Below are 20184 nucleotides of genomic sequence, written 5' to 3'. Positions count from 1 at the left end.
GAGCCTCAGCGCGCCTCCGCACGCCAGCAGGAACCCTGGCCAAGGCCTTATGTGTCTGGCCAGGGTGAGCATCGGGGCTTGAGACGCTTGCAGAGCAAGCTAAATTGAATTTGCCGCCTCCAAGAGGTTCACCTAATGAGGGCGAACCAGCTCAGTGCCGTTGTGGCCGCGCCCCCAGATGAGCGTGCACCTAGCCACAAATTGCACGGCCGAGCAAGGGCGCAGCGCTCGTGTGCCAGCACGCCACGCTCCCTCCCAGGCCGCAGCCTAAGGCTTAGTCCATAGAGACTGAAGCCGTGCGGAGGTGCGCTGAGGCTGAGGGAAAGCAGTGCTTTCCATGGCCTTACAGCGCGCGCCGTCCGTGGGCGTGTCTGGGGGCGGGCCAGTGACGTCACGGATCTGGTGCGCCCTCATTGGCCGAAACGTTCACGTGACCGGCCCTGCGCTCTGGCAAGCTAAGAAACTAAAGATTTATTAAGACACGCTTCCGCAGGCGTGCGCGAGCCCCTGCTAAAGCTGCTCTCATTGCGGCTGCAGAGGCTCAGTGCCAAGCAGCAGCGCGCCTAAGGACTCTGGCATGGTGCCTCGGGCCGCGCTCCTGCTCTGCCTCGCCTACAGAAGCTGGTGCTTTTTTGTGGCCTGACAGGTGAGGCAGTGAGCGCGCTATGGCGGCGGGACGAGGGTGTGGCGGAGGTGGGGCGGGAGACGAGTCTAGTCCCTCATCCCCATTGGATGTTTGGTGTCACGTGACCCCTCCTCCGCTCCCCTCAGCGCGTATATTTAAACTTGGCTGTCGCCGGCATTTAAGCTGCTCCGAAGGCTGCGGTCCAAGTAAGTACTACAGCGCAGGCCTGTGCGATCAAGCCCCGCCCACCCAGTTCCTTCCGTCCCAGTCCCTACCGTGTCGCTCACCTTTCCCCAAGCTGGCAGGGGAGTTTGAGATTGGCATTTGCGATGGAGGCGTGGCCAGGCCGCGCCGGCGGTTCAGCCAATGAGGGCGTACCAGCCGCGGGACATCATGGCCACGCCCCCGCAAACCTACCGCCACGCCCCCTCCCATCGCAAACGTTCTCTCTCCCCTCAGAACGCAGATCGCGTTGTAGGCCTGTGCATGGGCCGCATGCATTTTTTTCCATTTTATTTCCTACTGAGTGCGAATAGCCGTGCGGCTATTTGCACTCAACTGAACTAAAGACTGAGTGCGAATAGCCGAGCTGTTAGGAACACTGTACTGTCAGTAGGTTTCTATGCCTCTGTGCCCTTGAAAAGCATTAGAAAGTCTTATAGCTCAGTGGTTATGCTCCAGGCCATTAGTACGGGAGACCTGGGTTCGATTCCTGGCTAGGATGTTCATTTTTTTCCATTTTATTTCCTACTGAGTGCGAATAGCCGTGCGGCTATTTGCACTCAACTGAACTGAGTGCGAATAGCCAAGCTGTTAGGAACACTGTACTGTCAGTAGGTTTCTATGCCTCTGTGCCCTATAAAAGCAGTAGAAAGTCTTATAGCTCAGTGGTTATGCTCCAGGCCATTAGTACAGGAGACCTGGGTTCGATTCCTGGCTGGGATGTTCATTTTTTTCCATTTTATTTTCTTCTGAGTGCGGCTATTTGCACTCAGTAGAAAATAAAATGGAAAAAATAAACATCCCTGCCAGGAATCGAACCCTGGTCCCCTATGCTAATAGCCTGCTGCATAACTGCTGCATAACCACTGAGCTATAAGACTTCCTGATTTTTCCTGGTGATTAAAGGCATAGCAACCTGTATATAACAGCTCGGCTATTCGCACTCAGTTAAGTTCTACTAGCTCGGCTATTCGCACTCAGTAGCTCGGCTATTCGCACTCAGTTAAGTTCCATAGAAACGTGTTCATAACAGCTCGGCTATTCGCACTCAGTTAAGTTCTACTAGCTCGGCTAGTCACACTCAGTTAAGTTCTACTGAGTGCAAATAGCCGCACGGCTATTCGCACTCAGTAGAAAATAAAATGGAAAAAATAAACATCCCTGCCAGGAATAGAACCCTGGTCCACTATGCGAATGGCCTGCTGCATAACCACTGAGCTATAAGACTTTCTGATTTTTTCCTGGTGAATAAAGGCATAGAAACCTGTTCATAACAGCTTGGCTATTCGCACTCAGTTAAGTTCTACTGAGTGCGAATAGCCGTAAGGGGTCAGGGTTCGATTCCAGGCTGGGATGTTTACTGAGTGCGAATAGCCGTGCGGCTATTTGCACTCAACTGTGAATATCCACTGCCCCCTGTACCTCCCCCTCACAGGTGGTAAGGAGGGGGACTCTGCTACACATTTATCAGAGATGTCAACCTCCAATGACCAATGAGATTTAGGAGTACTGGACCAAAATGTTAATTTTAAAGGAAAAAAATACTCTTTGACCGGTCAATTCGATCTGATTTTCTTTGGGTCTCACTGATGTGTGGTCAGTCTCGTCATTGAAAAAAAAAAAAAATAAGCATCAGTATTCACAGGGACTTCAAAATAGCGTCAGTGATAGAAATCAGCACTTTCCTATTAACATTTTATATTTGGCCTGGAACCCCCACATCTGTGTGCTCTGAGGTTGACACTTCAACTTCTAGAGACTTCGCAAAAGTCCGTAACATATGAACGCATATAAAAAATACATGTAGTAAGTAGCCTATGTTGTTTAATATGACATTATATGTGCAATGCTTTACGTTTAGGTTTAATAAGAGTGGCACCCGCTCCTAAAAAGCAATGAGTTGAACTCAAAGAATGAGCAAGTGGCATGTCTCGAGGCCCCACCACCCCTCACTGAAGCCCGCCCGTGCCCGGTGACAGCCCAGAGCGCGCGCGAACGTGACACTGGCACGCGCAAGGGTCGACGGTTGATGCGCGCCGCGCTGTGTCGGTTGGCCGGAGAAAGGAGGAGAAGACGGCGCAGCGGGGACTGAGGAGGGGAGAGACAGCAAGACGTGGGCAGTGACCGAGGCAGAGAGAGAGAGAGAGGGGGGGACCCGGGCCTGCGAGGGAGACGGAGAAACAAAGGCAGGACCATTAAGTAAGGCTGCGAGAGGAGGCAGGCGCTATAACGTGGGAAGTGAAGAGGAATTGTGTGCTTGGTGCTTCACCGGAGCCCTCCTGTGTGGAGGGAGGAAGGGATCCCCGAGCAGGAAGTGGTCTGAGGTGAGCTGAGGTGTGTGTGATGGAGGTGATGGGATGTACCCTGTAGTTTCTGTGCTGCCTCTCCTCCGTGTCCCAGGCTGGTGCAGGCGCAGCTCCGCTGTCAGCGGGGCAGGGTGCCCCTCTAACATCAACACTACACCCCCCACATGTAATCCTAATCCCACCCTTGTTATATGGCTCCCCTTCCCCCTTTATTACTTCTTGTATAACGCTCCTCCTCTGGGCTATTTCTTTTCATGTGAGGGTCCCCAGCCAGAGAGCAGCTGCTCTAGACACTGTCCTAATGGGACAGATACATAACCTGTGTGTGTATATGTATGTATGTATATACATATACTGGTTATCAGTGTGCATACATGTGTATCTATTGCTGACCTGAGGAAGAGAGGAGAACTCTCGAAAGCTTGTCCTATGACATACATTTTTAGTCCAAATAAAAAAGATATCACCAAATCCTGAACTCATTTATTCTGCACTATTGCAACTGGACTAACACGGCTATTTCCGTTACATGTCATCGTGTGAAGTCTTGTTTCTTGTTGCTGGTGAGAATACATTCACAAGTTGGGGTCAGGCAGGGGGAATTTGATGAAGTGCTGCACAAGCCTCTGTCAGGATGTTGCTGGCACGGGGATGGGGTGTAAAGCTTTATACGTCTCCAGTGCCCAGATTTGAAGCACTTGGATAAGTCTATAGTTTACCTTTATCTGGGTGTCTCATAATCTTTCAACTCGCTAAGAAAGTGGTCATCACAATGGCAGATCTTTATTTCTCTCCTGTAGCTGTCTGTGACCAATTTTCCCATTCCCCGCGTCTTGCGTTAGTGTCGTGCTGGTGTGTACCTTGTAGTAGTTGAAGGGTATACCGCTGTGATAATAACATAGGTCTCGACCAATATACGGGGCCTCCAAAATCTGACATATGGCACAGGTCACTGTTGTAATCAACGGGCACACAGTCCGCATCTTGTGTTGCTTTGTTAATCCTCTCTTTTTTTTTTAAGCACAAATAAGTTGCAGTTAGTTTGTAAATTGGTACTTTCAAATGTATTTTAGGTTTTGTGCACCTGTTTTGCTCCACTTGTGTCAGTGAAAGATTTGACGAGTGCCATTATTGTAGTTGGGTAGGTGTGCAGTAAATCGTGCTGATATAGTCATGAGGATATCTCGTTTGAGTGTAGTATTTTATTTGCATTCATCTGAAAAATAAATCTGACAGTTTTTCCAACAATCCTCAAGAAATATGTGGGTAAGTTACTTATCTACTTGTAACGGCGAATATACCTCTTGGATCCCAGCTCAACTGATGTCTGTTTCTTTGCTGTTCACATTGGTTTTACCTTTGATGTAAGTTAGAATTGGATGCAGTTGTGGTGATTAAATTCATATGTTTTACTAAGAAAAGGTTGCGCCTGTCCTCTGTCTTTTTACTTATCACCATACTTACTGCCACATAATTAAGAAGTAACTATTGTATATAGGACCGGAATCGGCAACCCGCTGCTCAAGAGCCACATGCGGTTGTTTGATTAAATACATGTGGTTCTGTGCGGGGGTACGGCTGGTGCTGGAAGTTGGGCCCGGCCTGGTTTCTCTGTGACCAATCCCTTCCCTGCCTGTTTACCTTGTCCATGTGAGTAGGGTTGCCAGGTGGGTTGTCCAAAAATACTAGACACAATGGTGAATGGTGCGATGTGCGCGAGAATCGTTGGTGGGGAAGAATGTTATTTATAAATGATCTGACTGTTACGTAATTTTTTCTAAATTTCACTCCAAGTACTCACCAATTTGCACCAATTTTTATTCTGTTTCGTAAAAAATCTAGGGAGGAGTCTTGAGAGTGAGTGCCCTTCTGAGGACTGTTTTAGGAAATAGAATATGAAATAGTGCAAATTGATGCAAATTGGTGTATGCTTAGAGTAACATTTAGAACAAATGATGTAATGGTCAGATCATTTATAAATAACTTACTTACCGTCATACTGTACATGGCGAGCAATACAGATCTTAATGCTCCTCCCACAAATTTCAAGATTATTGCACCCCTCCTCATCCTCTCTCTCCCCTTATACTATCACCCTCCCACCCCCTCGTCCTCTCACCCCCTCGTCCTCTCACCCCCTCGTCCTCTCACCCAATCCCTTCATCCTCTCTCATCCCCCCTCCCTTCATTCTTTCTCACCCCCCCTCCCTTCATTTTTACTCATCCCTCCCCCTCCCATCATCCTCTCCCCCCCTCCCATCATCCTCTCCCCCCCTCCCATCATCCTCTCTCATCCCCCCCTCCCATCATCCTCTCTCATCCCCCCCTCCCATCATCCTCTCTCATCCCCCCTCCCATCATCCTCTCATCCCCTCCCTCCCATCATCCTCTCATCCCCTCCCTCCCATCATCCTCTCATCCCCTCCCTCCCATCATCCTCTCATCCCATCCCTCCCATCATCCTCTCACCCCCTCCCTCCCATCATCCTCTCACCCCCTCCCTCCCATCATCCTCTCATCCCCTCCCTCCCATCATCCTCTCATCGGCTCCCTCCCATCATCCTCTCATCGGCTCCCTCCCATCATCCTCTCATCCCCCCTCCCATCACCCTCTCATACCCCCCCTCCCATCATCCTCTCATCCCCTCCCTCCCATCATCCCCTCCCTCCCATCATCCCCTCCCTCTCATCCCCTCTCTCCCATCATCCTCTTTCACCCCCCTCCCATCATCCTCTCTCACCCCCCCTCCCATCATCCTCTCACCCCCACTCCCATCATCCTCTCTCACCCCCACTCCCATCATCCTCTCTCATCCCCCCTCCCATCATCTTCTCTCATCCCCCCTCCCATCATCTTCTTTCATCCCCCCTCCCATTATCCTCTCTCATCCCCCCTCCCATCATCCTCTCATCCCCTCCCTCCCATCATCCTCTCTCATCCCCTCCCTCCCATCATCCTCTCTCATCCCCTCCCTCCCATCATCCTCTCTCATCCCCTCCCTCCCATCATCCTCTCTCATCCCCTCCCTCCCATCATCCTCTCCCTCCCATCATCCTCTCCCTCCCACCATCCTCTCATCATCCTCTCTCATCCCCTCCCTCCCATCATCCTCTCTCATCCCCTCCCTCCCATCATCCTCTCTCATCCCCTCCCTCCCATCATCCTCTCTCATCCCCTCCCTCTCTCATCCCCTCCCTCCCATCATCCTCTCTCATCCCCTCCCTCCCATCATCCTCTCTCATCCCCTCCCTCCCATCATCCTCTCTCATCCCCTCCCTCCCATCATCCTCTCTCATCCCCTCCCTCCCATCATCCTCTCTCATCCCCTCCCTCCCATCATCCTCTCTCATCCCCTCCCTCCCATCATCCTCTCTCATCTCCCCCTCCCATCATCTCAACCTCCCATCATCTCCCCCTCCCATCATCCTCTCATCCCCTCCCTCCCATCATCCTCTCTCATCCCCTCCCTCCCATCATCCTCTCTCATCCCCTCCCTCCCATCATCCTCTCTCATCCCCTCCCTCCCATCATCCTCTCCCTCCCATCATCCTCTCCCTCCCATCATCCTCTCTCATCCCCTCCCTCCCATCATCCTCTCTCATCCCCTCCCTCCCATCATCCTCTCTCATCCCCTCCCTCCCATCATCCTCTCTCATCCCCTCCCTCCCATCATCCTCTCTCATCCCCTCCCTCCCATCATCCTCTCTCATCCCCTCCCTCCCATCATCCTCTCTCATCCCCTCCCTCCCATCATCCTCTCTCATCCCCTCCCTCCCATCATCCTCTCTCATCCCCTCCCTCCCATCATCCTCTCTCATCTCCCCCTCCCATCATCTCCCCTCCCATCATCCTCTCTCACCCCCTCCCATCATCCTCTCTCACCCCCTCCCATCATCCTCTCTCACCCCCTCCCATCATCCTCTCACCCCCCCCCCTCCCATCATCCTCTCACCCCCTCCCATCATCCTCTCACCCCCACCCCCTCCCAGCATCCTCTCACCCCCACCCCCTCCCAGCATCCTCTCACCCCCACCCCCTCCCATCATCCTCTCACCCCCTCCCCCTCCCATCATCCTCTCACCTCCTCCCCCTCCCATCATCCTCTCACCCCCTCCCCCTCCCATCATCCTCTCACCCCCTCCCCGTCTCCCATCATCCTCTCACCCCTCCCCCTCCCATCATCCTCTCACCCCCTCCCCCTCCCATCATCCTCTCACCCCCTCCCCCTCCCATCATCCTCTCACCCCCTCCCATCATCCTCTCACCCCCTCCCCCTCCCATCATCCTCTCACCCCCTCCCCCTCTCATCATCCTCTCACCCCCTCCCCCTCCCATCATCCTCTCTCACCCCCTCCCCCTCCCATCATCCTCTCTCACCCCCTCCCCCTCCCATCATCCTCTCTCACCCCCTCCCCCTCCCATCATCCTCTCTCACCCCCTCACCCTCCCATCATCCTCTCTCACCCCCTCACCCTGTCATTATCACCCCCACAGGACAGCCAGACAAAACACACACACAAAACAGTACACACACCTCTGTTCCATGCTTTTCCTCCGCTCTTTGGTCCAACCCCAGGCTCCTGCCATTACACAGCAGCAGCCAATCAGGATAGAGGAAGCTGCCCAGCCCCCTAGCAGCAGCAGCCCTGCTCTATCCCTTCTCAGGGGAAATCCCATGATTGGTTACTAAGTCCAGAGACATAATGCATACATGTCCGATATCTCTCAGAGTAACCAAATACTGGGCTGTCAGGTTCAATACCGGCAACCCTACATGCGAGTCGCCAGAAGTTGGGACCAGCTTCTTTGTCCGACCTTGTGAACACTCCAGCGACACGGGACTAGAGCAGAACTCTCACCGCGCAGCAAGGTTAAATTGTGTGTGTGTGAGGGATGGGTAAATAATTGAGGGGGTGGGTGTGAGTGGAGAGGTAGGGGAAGAGTGAGAGGTGGGTGGGGGGGGGAAGAGTGAGAGGTGGGGGGGGAGGGGGGGAAGAGTGAGAGGTGGGTGGGGGGGGGGGGAAGAGTGAGAAATATCTACTTAACAAACTGTTTTCACAGAATAGTAATGAAATAAATGTGTTGTTGTGAGATGCATTTTTTTCCCCCAAGTGTTTTTTTCTTTCTCTAATTCTCATAGAAATAATTATGTTAATTAGTGTGTGTGTGTACAGTATATGGATGTATTTGTGGGGGTATATTCATGCATGTGTTGCAGCTGTCAAAATAATTTTGTCAAAGAAAAAACAAAAAATGTTATCTTCTTTAACAAGTTGCAGACCCCTGATATAAGATCATTCTCCAGATCTGATTATTGTATCCATGTTTATTATAGAAGTTGGGCATGTTCATTCTCTTACTGCTCTGCTTACTACTGTACAAATGCCCCGTTAATCCACATTATTAGAACATTCTAGTCCTCAGCATTATCTTATTGAAACCTATTTATATAATTTCTGTTTCTTTTGTATTATTTATGTTTAGTAAACTAAAACATACCGTGGTTTGCCAAAGTATTCACCCCTACCAATAATGTCACAATGTGTTGAATTACAAATAATGCATGCACAGTTTTTCAAACGAACTATTTTTATTCAAAGACACAAAGTTGTAGTGGTTAAACTGAACACTTATATTAGAAGGTTAAATGTCAGCAAAGGTAAAATCAAACAGTGAAATGTACTGGTTGCATAAGTATTCAGTCCCTTAAGTTAGTACTTGGTAAAAGCACCTTTTGCAGAAATTTCTGCTATGAGTCTTTTTGGATAGGTCTCTACTAGCTTTGCACAGAAGGAAGGTGAAATGTTTGCCCATTCTTCTCGGGAAAATTGATCCAATTCTGTTTGTTGTGGATTGTAGATGGACTGCAATCTTCAAGTCTCGCCTTAAATGTTCGATTGGATTCAAGTCAGGACTTTGACTGGGCCATTAAAGAACATTAGTTTTATTTCCCTAGTTTCCCCTCCACCCTGGGACTGGAAGCCACCCCCCACCCCCAGGTAAAATTCTTAGTGGGGAAATTGAGTGAGAGCGATGGGGGGGGGGGGGTTGATTGAGGAGGTAGGGGAGAATTGAGGGAGGGGAGGTGGAGTAGGAGAGTGGCCCACCCAAAAATTTGTGTTCATAATTTGGCACACCTGAAAAATAGTTTGGCCACTCCTTTTCTAGACACTGACTAAGTGTTTTGCATACAGCAGATTAGAGGCGGATATGGCTCTTTCCCAAATGATTATGCAGTTACTTATTAAGCATCAGAGCCCTGCCACACTTGGTTCATTCGCTTGTAGCTTTGAGGAGCAGTATTAAACAGGTTCAATAAAACCAACAAGCAACTTCCAGTGAATCTTTATGATGCAATGCAATTAACTCAATGCACTGCTAAGCTTCTCACTAAGGGCAGAATTCAAAAGGTTCTGAGAAGGGATATCAGAGCTTGATCTGCCTTAACTGCCATTTAACATAACGCCAATTGAATCTCAATATCCTTTATCGGAACTCCATGAATACTGCCCCCCGGGCCCTTCTGCTGTGAAGCTTCTTTCCCATTTAGAATATATTAATCCAGTTCACACTTGAGCTTTTAGACATGCTATACTAATGTTAATGTTTAGTGACTTTATTCAAATGGTTTATCGTGTCAGTAATGAAAACAAATACTGTATGCCTTGAACTTCTTGAAGGAATGATTCTGAAGGTCTCAATTTTCCCAACACATTTTCAACTTTCTTTTAGAGCTGTATACTGCTGCGGCACATCTTATTCTAACTCAGTGGTGCGCAAACTGGGGGGCGCGCCCCATTGGGGGGGCGCAAGATCTTTTAAGGGGGGCGCAGGACCGCTGCAGCCTGGGGGCGGCGAAACATGCTGTGTGTAGGCGGCGGCAGAACATGATGGAGGGGGGGCGGAGGTACAGCAGCTGCAAAATAACCCTGTCAGAGCTGCTAGAGGATCGGAAGAAGAGGGCCAGAATGCAGGAGGACTGCAGGGGAGGAGCAGGCCCCAGCGGTCTGACGTGGAATGTCCCTGCTTCCTGTGTCTGCCCTGTAGCAGCGCTGTGCAGACGGAGCAGGAAGAGGACATATATGGGGCTGGTCAGGTGTGTGTAGCAGGGCTGTGTGTACTGAGCTTGCTGCATAAGGTAGGTCAGCATTCAGTGTACATTGTGTGGAATTGGAAGAGTTGTTTAGTCAGTGACAGAGCACAGACTGCTAATAAATAAACTCGAACTCCATCACCCCCCCCCCCCCTCGCCCTTACGGCATCCAGTTAAAGGTGCAGTCACAATCCAGAGACTCAACATGCACAAAGTGCACCGATTGTTTCAGGATTAAAGAAACATTTACTAACTTTTCATATATCAGGAAATGTACCCTCTCTATATGTATGTAGCTGTATGATCTGGCTCACAGTGTTTTGTAGTCCTGGTTTATAAGGGGGGATATATTAGTCTGGTTATGAGGGCAGGACAGCCAGCTGCAAAAGAACCCTATTAGAGTAGCTGGTGGATTGGAAGAAGAGGGCAAGAATGCAGGAGGACTGCACGGGAGGAGCAGGCATGTCTGACGTGGAATGTCCCTGCTTCTGGTGTCTGCTCTGCAGCAGCACTCTGCTCCTGCTAATGCTCCTGACCTTCCATCCTGCTTTGCAATTCTCTTCTGCCATACAGGACAGGAGGCACAGCTGAAATTCCAAGAAAGGATAGGCTATCTGAATTTTACCCAATGTACTCTAATATTACTGAAACACAAGGAAAAACACCCCATAACAGTAAAAAAAAGGTATACAAAATAATACTGCTAAGTAGGAGGGTGGATGACGAAAAGGGGGGGAAGAGGGAAGGGAGGTAAATATGGGGTGGAATGAATGCCACCCCAAAATAATTGCCTGTGTGATATTGACAGTGCACCAAAAGAAACAAATATTCCCAGATACCAGCCAAATAAACAGATAGTGATCCATCTCATAAACATGTTACAGCTCCAAATGTTATGATAAGTGCAATGAATTTGAGAATAAGATTGTAGTGCATTCATTGTTCTCTCATCCCTGTCCTACTGTCTTCTGGTCGCTATAACCCTGCAGTTCTACAGACACTTTACAGTCTTTGGGGGATAATAATTAATGTCCCTAACTAAGCATTGAGAATGTAAACAATATTAAAGAATGCATTTGCAGCAGGCGTCTATAGACGTCAATAGAAAGACTGCGGCCCCGCTGGCGCTGACCGCGCTCATGCTTGAAAGCGGTGACGTCACCAGCTCTCTAAGCATGAGCGCTGGGTGTCCTGGCTATTTCGCAAGCGCGTGCGGGGGTGGGGATGTTGTTGCGGGCAAGTTGAGCACGCTTGAAAGTTAATTTTTTGTTTACTCAAGCACCTAACTTGAGTGAGCGTGCGTGCCCACACACCACGTGAGCGGGGACTTACACATACAGATTTATGTAAGTAATACCGGCAATTACTGCGCGCTCAGCGCCAGCGGGCCCGCAGTCAAAGGGGGTTGAGGAGAGGAGATGATGAGAATCTACTTGAGATTGTCACACATGATATCGTACATATCGATATAATGTTGAAATATGTAAGTATTTATATGTATTTGTAGTCACATTTGTATTGTATACCGTTTAAACTTGTTTTTTTTTTTCATGTGATTTTTGTTCACATCAGGCAGGGGGGGCCCGACAAATATCATTGATGAAAAGGGGGGCTCGGCATAAAAAGTTTGCTCACCCCTGTTCTAACTTTTGCCACTAATTGCCCGGGGATTTACTCCGGCTGGCGCCGGGTCTAGACTGCGCGCCAGCCGCATCTTCTCCGTGCACCCCCTCCACTCCGCGCGCATTTTTGTCCCCCTTCCCGACCCCATCGCTGCTCCTGCTGTGCCCCTCTGCTTCCCCGCACCCCCGCTTACCTCACTTCAAACTTCAGGGGTGCCGGGGAAGCCAGGAGCGCCACGTGACAGTGACGTCACAGTGACGCGCAGACGTGCCGCCATCACCACGCGGCCCGCACGCATACTGCCGTGCGGGAAATGTTAGAATAGGATGTGTCGCCACTGTAAATGCAGCATGTACTTTCCTTACTACCAATTCCTTAGCCATATACATTTACTGTATTATGAATCTCTCCAGCAATAGGTTTGATGGGTATTGACTTAGGGACTGAAATAGGCTGCACATTGGAATCCTTTTTCTTGAAATACCCACGTTATGAATATAGAAAACTATTTTGACTTGCATTATTATTGTGGGAAAGACTGATAACCCAAACACTGCTCTGCTTCACTGTCACATTAAATGTAAAAAAATGTACATGTGGTGCTTTCCTACTTATATCAAACATTGTCACGTATAGATTTTGAAAGGAATATTTTGTATTTGTCATTTGTGGTTTCATAGAGCCAAATTACGGTTGTTCAATTGCTGACATACTAAAATAATCCCATTGTGGACATTTGCAGAAAAATAGCCAATAATAGGGGCATACTGAATTAACATTGTTTTTTTGTTTGCCATAAATTACTCCATATTAACAAATAAAGATGCTTCGGAAAAAAGTAAATCGGGGCTTTAGACTGAGATGCAGTGTATTAATTTTGAATGTAAATTTAGCCCATGCAGTAGAATATTGTACATTATATGAAAACATTTCATCCATTTTTGTTTTGAAACCTCTCTAATAGACCCGTTCTAAAATATGCTCGTGGTTGTAGAATTATTACTCTTAAAATTCATAATGTTTCTATCATTTTGTATTTTTATTGAATCACTTCCACAAATAACCTTGTTTACCCTGGGTTTTTTTTTTTTTTTGTGTGACCGCTATATATTCAGTTCACATACAGTATTTTGAATATTTTCTTTTCTGAATAGCTGTGATATTAATTCCAGTTGTGTTACATGTCAACACGTATCCTGTATCTTAACAAAGAATACAGTGCTTGTCGTCTGTATTGGCATAACTTAGATTCCTCTGGAAGTACCCAGACAGAGGATGTAGGTTTTACAGGTTTACTAGGATGAAGTCTCTCTATGTAAATTATCATTAAACCTTTTAAGTACTGGAGGACACAGAATTTTTCCCATGTTGCAATTGGGCAATCCAGAAGACTTTCATTGGTCAGTAAAAAGTAATTCGCTACTCATTCCTTAAATAAAATGTTTTAATTTTTTGAAACAAAAAAAATAAAAGTACAATTAATCTGTAAATTATTTTTTTATATTCTTTGTGATCTCCATTTTCTTCATTCACCCTGTAGCCATAATAAAGAATGAGGTTGAGTACTTAAACATAGGACAGAGTTCACACACACATGCTATATGCATTTTTCTTTCCTTAGGCCTGGGACATAGTTATTTAAACAGTGCGGAGGCACGATGAGGCTCAGGGAAAGCTGTGCTTTCCCTGGCCTTACACAGTGCGCCGTCCGTGGGTGTGTCGGGGGCGGGTCTGGGTGCGGGCCAGTGACGTCACGGACCTGGTTCGCCCTCATTGGGCGAACCGCTCACGTGACCGGCCCTGCGCTCCGGCGAGCGCCAAATCTGAAGACTCGGTGAGACACGCTTCCGCAAGCGTGCGGAAGCGAGCCCCTGCTAAAGCTGCTCTCATTGCGGCTGCAGAGGCTCAGTGCCGAGCAGCAGCGCGCCTCAGCACGGGTCAGCGCATAAGCGCTGACCATGCCCGAGGCCTTATTCTGGTTGCTCTGAGCCCAAAGCTTCAAGAATAAAAACAGAATTTGTATCTGGTTTATACTGGGATGTATCAGTATTAACGTAAATCAATAAATATGAGGATATAGTCTTTCTATTCCAATTTCTTTATTTTTGTGACGACACTCCTATAAAATCTGGGAAATGTAATGTTATTAGAGGGTGAAGGAACAAAATATGATTTCGGCTTGTGAAGTTATATAAACTTGACAAATTAGACCAGCTGTGTTGAAAACACAATAAAAAAGTTTAATTTATCAAGCAATCTCTGGACTTCCTACACTCATTTAAAAAAAAAAACTAAAGAAAAACATTTACGTGTGCCTGATAACCCCAGAATCTTGATTTGAGATTATTCAAATATGTGATTGTCCAGCCCTCATTTAATATTAAACAGAATGAACAGTTGCTGTTGCTGTCATTGTTCACTGTTCATAAAAATGCATGCCCCCAGGAGCAAGATTTTTAAGAATACAGTATGTTTACTTTGCAGTTAAATGTAAACTTCACTAAAACACCTACTCACCTTCCACCTGTCTTGTCATTTTTTTAAGGACTGTCTTGTGTAACAAAGGTGGTAAAAAAGTAAATAAGGATAAAAGTCTAGATTATAAAGTACTATGGATCACACATTTCATGTTAGCCACATACTGCAGGCAAAAAATTTAAATAATTTGACTCGGCAGTTGGGATGAATTCAATGAGATTTTTATAACTAATATTTTAGACAGAAGAAAACGTTTTTACTTTGTTGTGCAGTTTAACCAGTGGTACGGACTAAAGGTTAGTTCTTAATTGACGCTAAATACACCCCTACATTTTCTTATGTTTTATAATTTCTTGTTGACTGTCTTAACGGAGAGTAAAAGATAAAAATAATATTAATATATAAAGCTTTTACAAAATAGTAGGCTTTTAGGCCATGATTCACTAAACTGCGATGCAGGTTTTCTCACCTCAATTCTGGCATTTTATTAACACACAGTTCAATACCAGTTAATGCCAAATTTGGATGTGATTTCACAGATCGTGGCTTAGTAAATCCTAGCTGTAGTTTTGTTGAGGTACTTATGTTTCATTTATTTATTTATTTATAAAATGTTTTACCAGGAAGTAATACATTGAGAGTTACCTCTCGTTTTCAAGTATGTCCTGGGCATAGTTAATATGACAAATAATACATGGTTACAAATACAGTTACATAAATTAACAGGGTATATATACATTATATACATTGCATGCACAGTTAGAGAAGATATATATTATAGGCTTATGTAACAGTTACAGACCAGATTAAAATGTGAGACAGCTTTAGTTTTGAAAGAACTTAAACTGGTGCTGGATGTGAGAGTAGGTTGTTCCAGTTTTGGGATGTTAGGATTGGGAACACGATGAAGGTGAATTATTGATAATATCTTATGGCAACCATGTCCCAAATGAGCTAGAGATTTCTCTGTCAAATGTTTATTAAAGCTTCAGTTCAGCCTTTTTTTTTTTTTTATTTATTTTTTTACTTCAATAGTTTTATGTGGGCAATCTCTAATTACCTAAAGAACTGTATAGCTGCCGGTCAATTCGTTCTCCATGTATTGATAGGCGAAATTTGGGGACATACACTGGCGTCACATTTTATTCTTACTTTGCCGCTGTGCGGGCAGCGTGGTGACGCGGCCTGTCGCGCGTCACTGTGACGTCACTCACGTGCGCGCCCGGCTTCCCCGGCTTCCCCGACACCCCTGGAGTTTGAAGTGAGGTAAGCGGGGGTGCGGGGAAGCAGAGGGGCACAGCAGGAGCCGGGGTCGGGAAGGGGGACAAAAATGCGCGCGGAGTGGAGGGGGTGCACGGAGAAGATGCGGCGGCGCGCAGTCTAGACCCGGCGCCAGCCGGAGTAAATCCCGGCCTACCGCTGGCAAAAGTAAGAATAAAAGCTGCCGCAGCAGTAATTAGATATGGCATATGTTTTTATTTGCTTCTGTCAGTCAGTGGAAGCTCATGAATATTCATGAGCAATCCTGCACTGATGTGCTAGAGGGAGGGCAGGGCTGACAAAGGGGTGTGCCAGGGCTTGTGACAGGACATGAAGGGGCAGCGCCTTAGCACATGTTTGTTAAAATAGAATACAAGAAAATTGGTCTTTCAAAGTTGTTGTTTTTAAAACAGAAAATGCTAAAAGTATTTTTTCTTACTACAGAACTGATTTATTAAAAAAACACACATGCAGGATATTGACTGAACTGCAGCTTTAATGCTCCCTTTCATTTTAGAAGTGATAGGGTGCCATAATCAGTTTAGCATGTCTCCCATACCTAATTGAAGTTATTTGCGTGCTAAGTAGTGCTGAAACATATGCAGCCACCATAATTTGAAAATAGTAATGTGACCATATAAACAGTATATGAAAATTACAAAATCTTAAGTGTTAAATGTATATATCATTGAAATTGAAAGTGGGTGTATACATACATTTATTATACAACTAGCTGAGAGACCCGGCGCTGCCCGGGACCAAAACCTCCCGCTCCTTCCTCTAGCCACCTCCCCCCCCCCGTTCCCCTCGTCTCTCTCCGCCTCCCCCCACCCATGCGCAGCTGTGGTCCTTCCCCCCCTATGCGCAGGTCCGGTCCTCCCCCCCACCCCTGCTCCTTTCCTCCCCCCCCCTGCTCCTGTCCTCCCCCCCCCGCGCTGCTCCTGTCCTCCCCCCCCCGCGCGCAGCACACAGTGCGCCACACACCGTGAGACACACAGTGCCACACACACAAACCCAGTGAGAGACACACACACAGTGTCAGACACATACACACACACACAGTGTCAGACACACACACACACACAGTGTCAGACACATACATACACACACACACACACACACACACAGTGTCAGACACATACACACACACAGTGTCAGACACATACACACACACAGTGTCAGACACATACACACACACAGTGTCAGACACATACACACACACAGTGTCAGACACATACACACACACAGTGTCAGACACATACACACACACAGTATCAGACACATACACACACAGTGTCAGACACATACACACACACAGTGTCAGACACTGTCACACACACAGTGTCACACACATTGTCACACACATACACACACACAGTGTGTCAGACACACACACTCACACACACACACTGTGTGTCAGACACACACACACACACACACAGTGTGTCAGACACACACACACACACGCACACAGTGTGTCAGACACACACACACAGTGTGTCAGACACACACACACACAGTGTGTCAGACACACACACACAGTGTGTCAGACACACATACACACACACACACACACACAGTGTGTCAGACACACACACACACACACACACACACACACACACACACAGTTTTATGTGGGCAATCTCTAATTACCTAAAGAACTGTATAGCTGCCGGTCAATTCGTTCTCCATGTATTGATAGGCGAAATTTGGGGACATACACTGGCGTCACATTTTATTCTTACTTTGCCGCTGTGCGGGCAGCGTGGTGACGCGGCCTGTCGCGCGTCACTGTGACGTCACTCACGTGCGCGCCCGGCTTCCCCGGCTTCCCCGACACCCCTGGAGTTTGAAGTGAGGTAAGCGGGGGTGCGGGGAAGCAGAGGGGCACAGCAGGAGCCGGGGTCGGGAAGGGGGACAAAAATGCGCGCGGAGTGGAGGGGGTGCACGGAGAAGATGCGGCGGCGCGCAGTCTAGACCCGGCGCCAGCCGGAGTAAATCCCGGCCTACCGCTGGCAAAAGTAAGAATAAAAGCTGCCGCAGCAGTAATTAGATATGGCATTTGTTTTTATTTGCTTCTGTCAGTCAGTGGAAGCTCATGAATATTCATGAGCAATCCTGCACTGATGTGCTAGAGGGAGGGCAGGGCTGACAAAGGGGTGTGCCAGGGCTTGTGACAGGACATGAAGGGGCAGCGCCTTAGCACATGTTTGTTAAAATAGAATACAAGAAAATTGGTCTTTCAAAGTTGTTGTTTTTAAAACAGAAAATGCTAAAAGTATTTTTTCTTACTACAGAACTGATTTATTAAAAAAACACACATGCAGGATATTGACTGAACTGCAGCTTTAATGCTCCCTTTCATTTTAGAAGTGATAGGGTGCCATAATCAGTTTAGCATGTCTCCCATACCTAATTGAAGTTATTTGCGTGCTAAGTAGTGCTGAAACATATGCAGCCACCATAATTTGAAAATAGTAATGTGACCATATAAACAGTATATGAAAATTACAAAATCTTAAGTGTTAAATGTATATATCATTGAAATTGAAAGTGGGTGTATACATACATTTATTATACAACTAGCTGAGAGACCCGGCGCTGCCCGGGACCAAAACCTCCCGCTCCTTCCTCTAGCCACCTCCCCCCCCCCGTTCCCCTCGTCTCTCTCCGCCTCCCCCCACCCATGCGCAGCTGTGGTCCTTCCCCCCCTATGCGCAGGTCCGGTCCTCCCCCCCACCCCTGCTCCTTTCCTCCCCCCCCCTGCTCCTGTCCTCCCCCCCCCGCGCTGCTCCTGTCCTCCCCCCCCCGTGCGCAGCACACAGTGCGCCACACACCGTGAGACACACAGTGCCACACACACAAACCCAGTGAGAGACACACACACAGTGTCAGACACATACACACACACACAGTGTCAGACACACACACACACAGTGTCAGACACATACATACACACACACACACACACACACACACACACACACACACACACAGTGTCAGACACATACACACACACAGTGTCAGACACATACACACACACAGTGTCAGACACATACACACACACAGTGTCAGACACATACACACACACAGTGTCAGACACATACACACACACAGTGTCAGACACATACACACACACAGTGTCAGACACATACACACACACAGTATCAGACACATACACACACAGTGTCAGACACATACACACACACAGTGTCAGACACTGTCACACACACAGTGTCACACACATTGTCACACACATACACACACACAGTGTGTCAGACACACACACTCACACACACACACTGTGTGTCAGACACACACACACACACACACAGTGTGTCAGACACACACACACACACGCACACAGTGTGTCAGACACACACACACAGTGTGTCAGACACACACACACACACAGTGTGTCAGACACACACACACAGTGTGTCAGACACACATACACACACACACACACACACAGTGTGTCAGACACACACACACACACACACACACACACACACACACACACACACACACACACACACACAGTGTGTCAGACACACACAGTGTGTCAGACACACACAGTGTGTCAGACACACACACACAGTGTGTCAGACACACACACACACACACAGTGTGTCAGACACACACACACAGTGTGTCAGACACACACACACAGTGTGTCAGACACACACACACAGTGTGTCAGACACACACACACACTGTGTCAGACACACACACACACACACACACACACAGTGTGTCAGACACACACACACACACACACACACAGTGTGTCAGACACACACACACACACACAGTGTCAGACACACACACACACACACACACAGTGTCAGACACACACACACACACACACACACACACAGTGTGTCAGACACACACACACACACACACACAGTGTGTCAGACACACACACAGTGTGTCAGACACACACACACACACAGTGTGTCAAACACACACACACACACACACAGTGTGTCAGACACACACACACACACACACAGTGTGTCAGACACACACACACACACACACACACACACACACACACACACACACACACACACACAGTGTGTCAGACACACACACACACACACACACACACACACACACACACACACACACACACACACACACACACACACACACACAGTGTGTCAGACACACACGCGCACAGTGTCGCACACACACACACACACACACACACACAGTGTCACACACACACACACACAGTGTCACACACACACACAAATGTCCTCGGGCACCCACAACAACTGCAGTGAGGACCCGGCCGTTCCCCCCCACCGGCGGACACCAGCCACCTCCGTCCAGTCTCCACGCTCCCACCGGTCCAGAAGGCGCCTCTCTCCTGTCCGGGCGCTCTGACCGGTGGGGGCGGAGCATGCAGCGCAGGCCGCCGAGCGCACGGCAACCCGGAGCGGGCGTGAGGGAGGAGGCTGAAGTGCCCGATGAGCGGGAGCAGCCGCAGGCTGGAGCCGCAGCGTGCGCGCACCCCCAGGCCGCTGGAGCACACGTGCGCATGTGACAGGGGGGCACCAGGGAA

General features: G+C 48.1%; 1 protein-coding gene across 10 annotated transcripts in view; it reads left to right on the top strand.

Moving 5' to 3' along the window:
• Nucleotides 1-2851: 2851 nt before the first annotated feature.
• The window catches only part of NCK2 (NCK adaptor protein 2), a 139030-nt gene continuing 121697 nt past the window's right edge, over nt 2852-20184 (top strand). For 4 of the 10 annotated variants that reach the window (XM_075590368.1, XM_075590370.1, XM_075590367.1 and 1 more), the window contains exon 1: nt 2854-3171. The gene's annotated coding sequence lies outside the window, so the exon portion shown is untranslated. Of the gene's footprint in view, nt 3182-20184 lie in introns of all 10 variants that reach the window. The other 6 variants (XR_012799869.1, XM_075590373.1, XM_075590375.1 and 3 more) reach the window with 3 other exon arrangements.

Source organism: Ascaphus truei, chromosome 3, assembly GCF_040206685.1.
Source record: "Ascaphus truei isolate aAscTru1 chromosome 3, aAscTru1.hap1, whole genome shotgun sequence".
Taxonomy (NCBI): Eukaryota; Metazoa; Chordata; class Amphibia; order Anura; family Ascaphidae; genus Ascaphus; species Ascaphus truei.
This window is presented reverse-complemented; position numbering and strand designations above follow the sequence as displayed.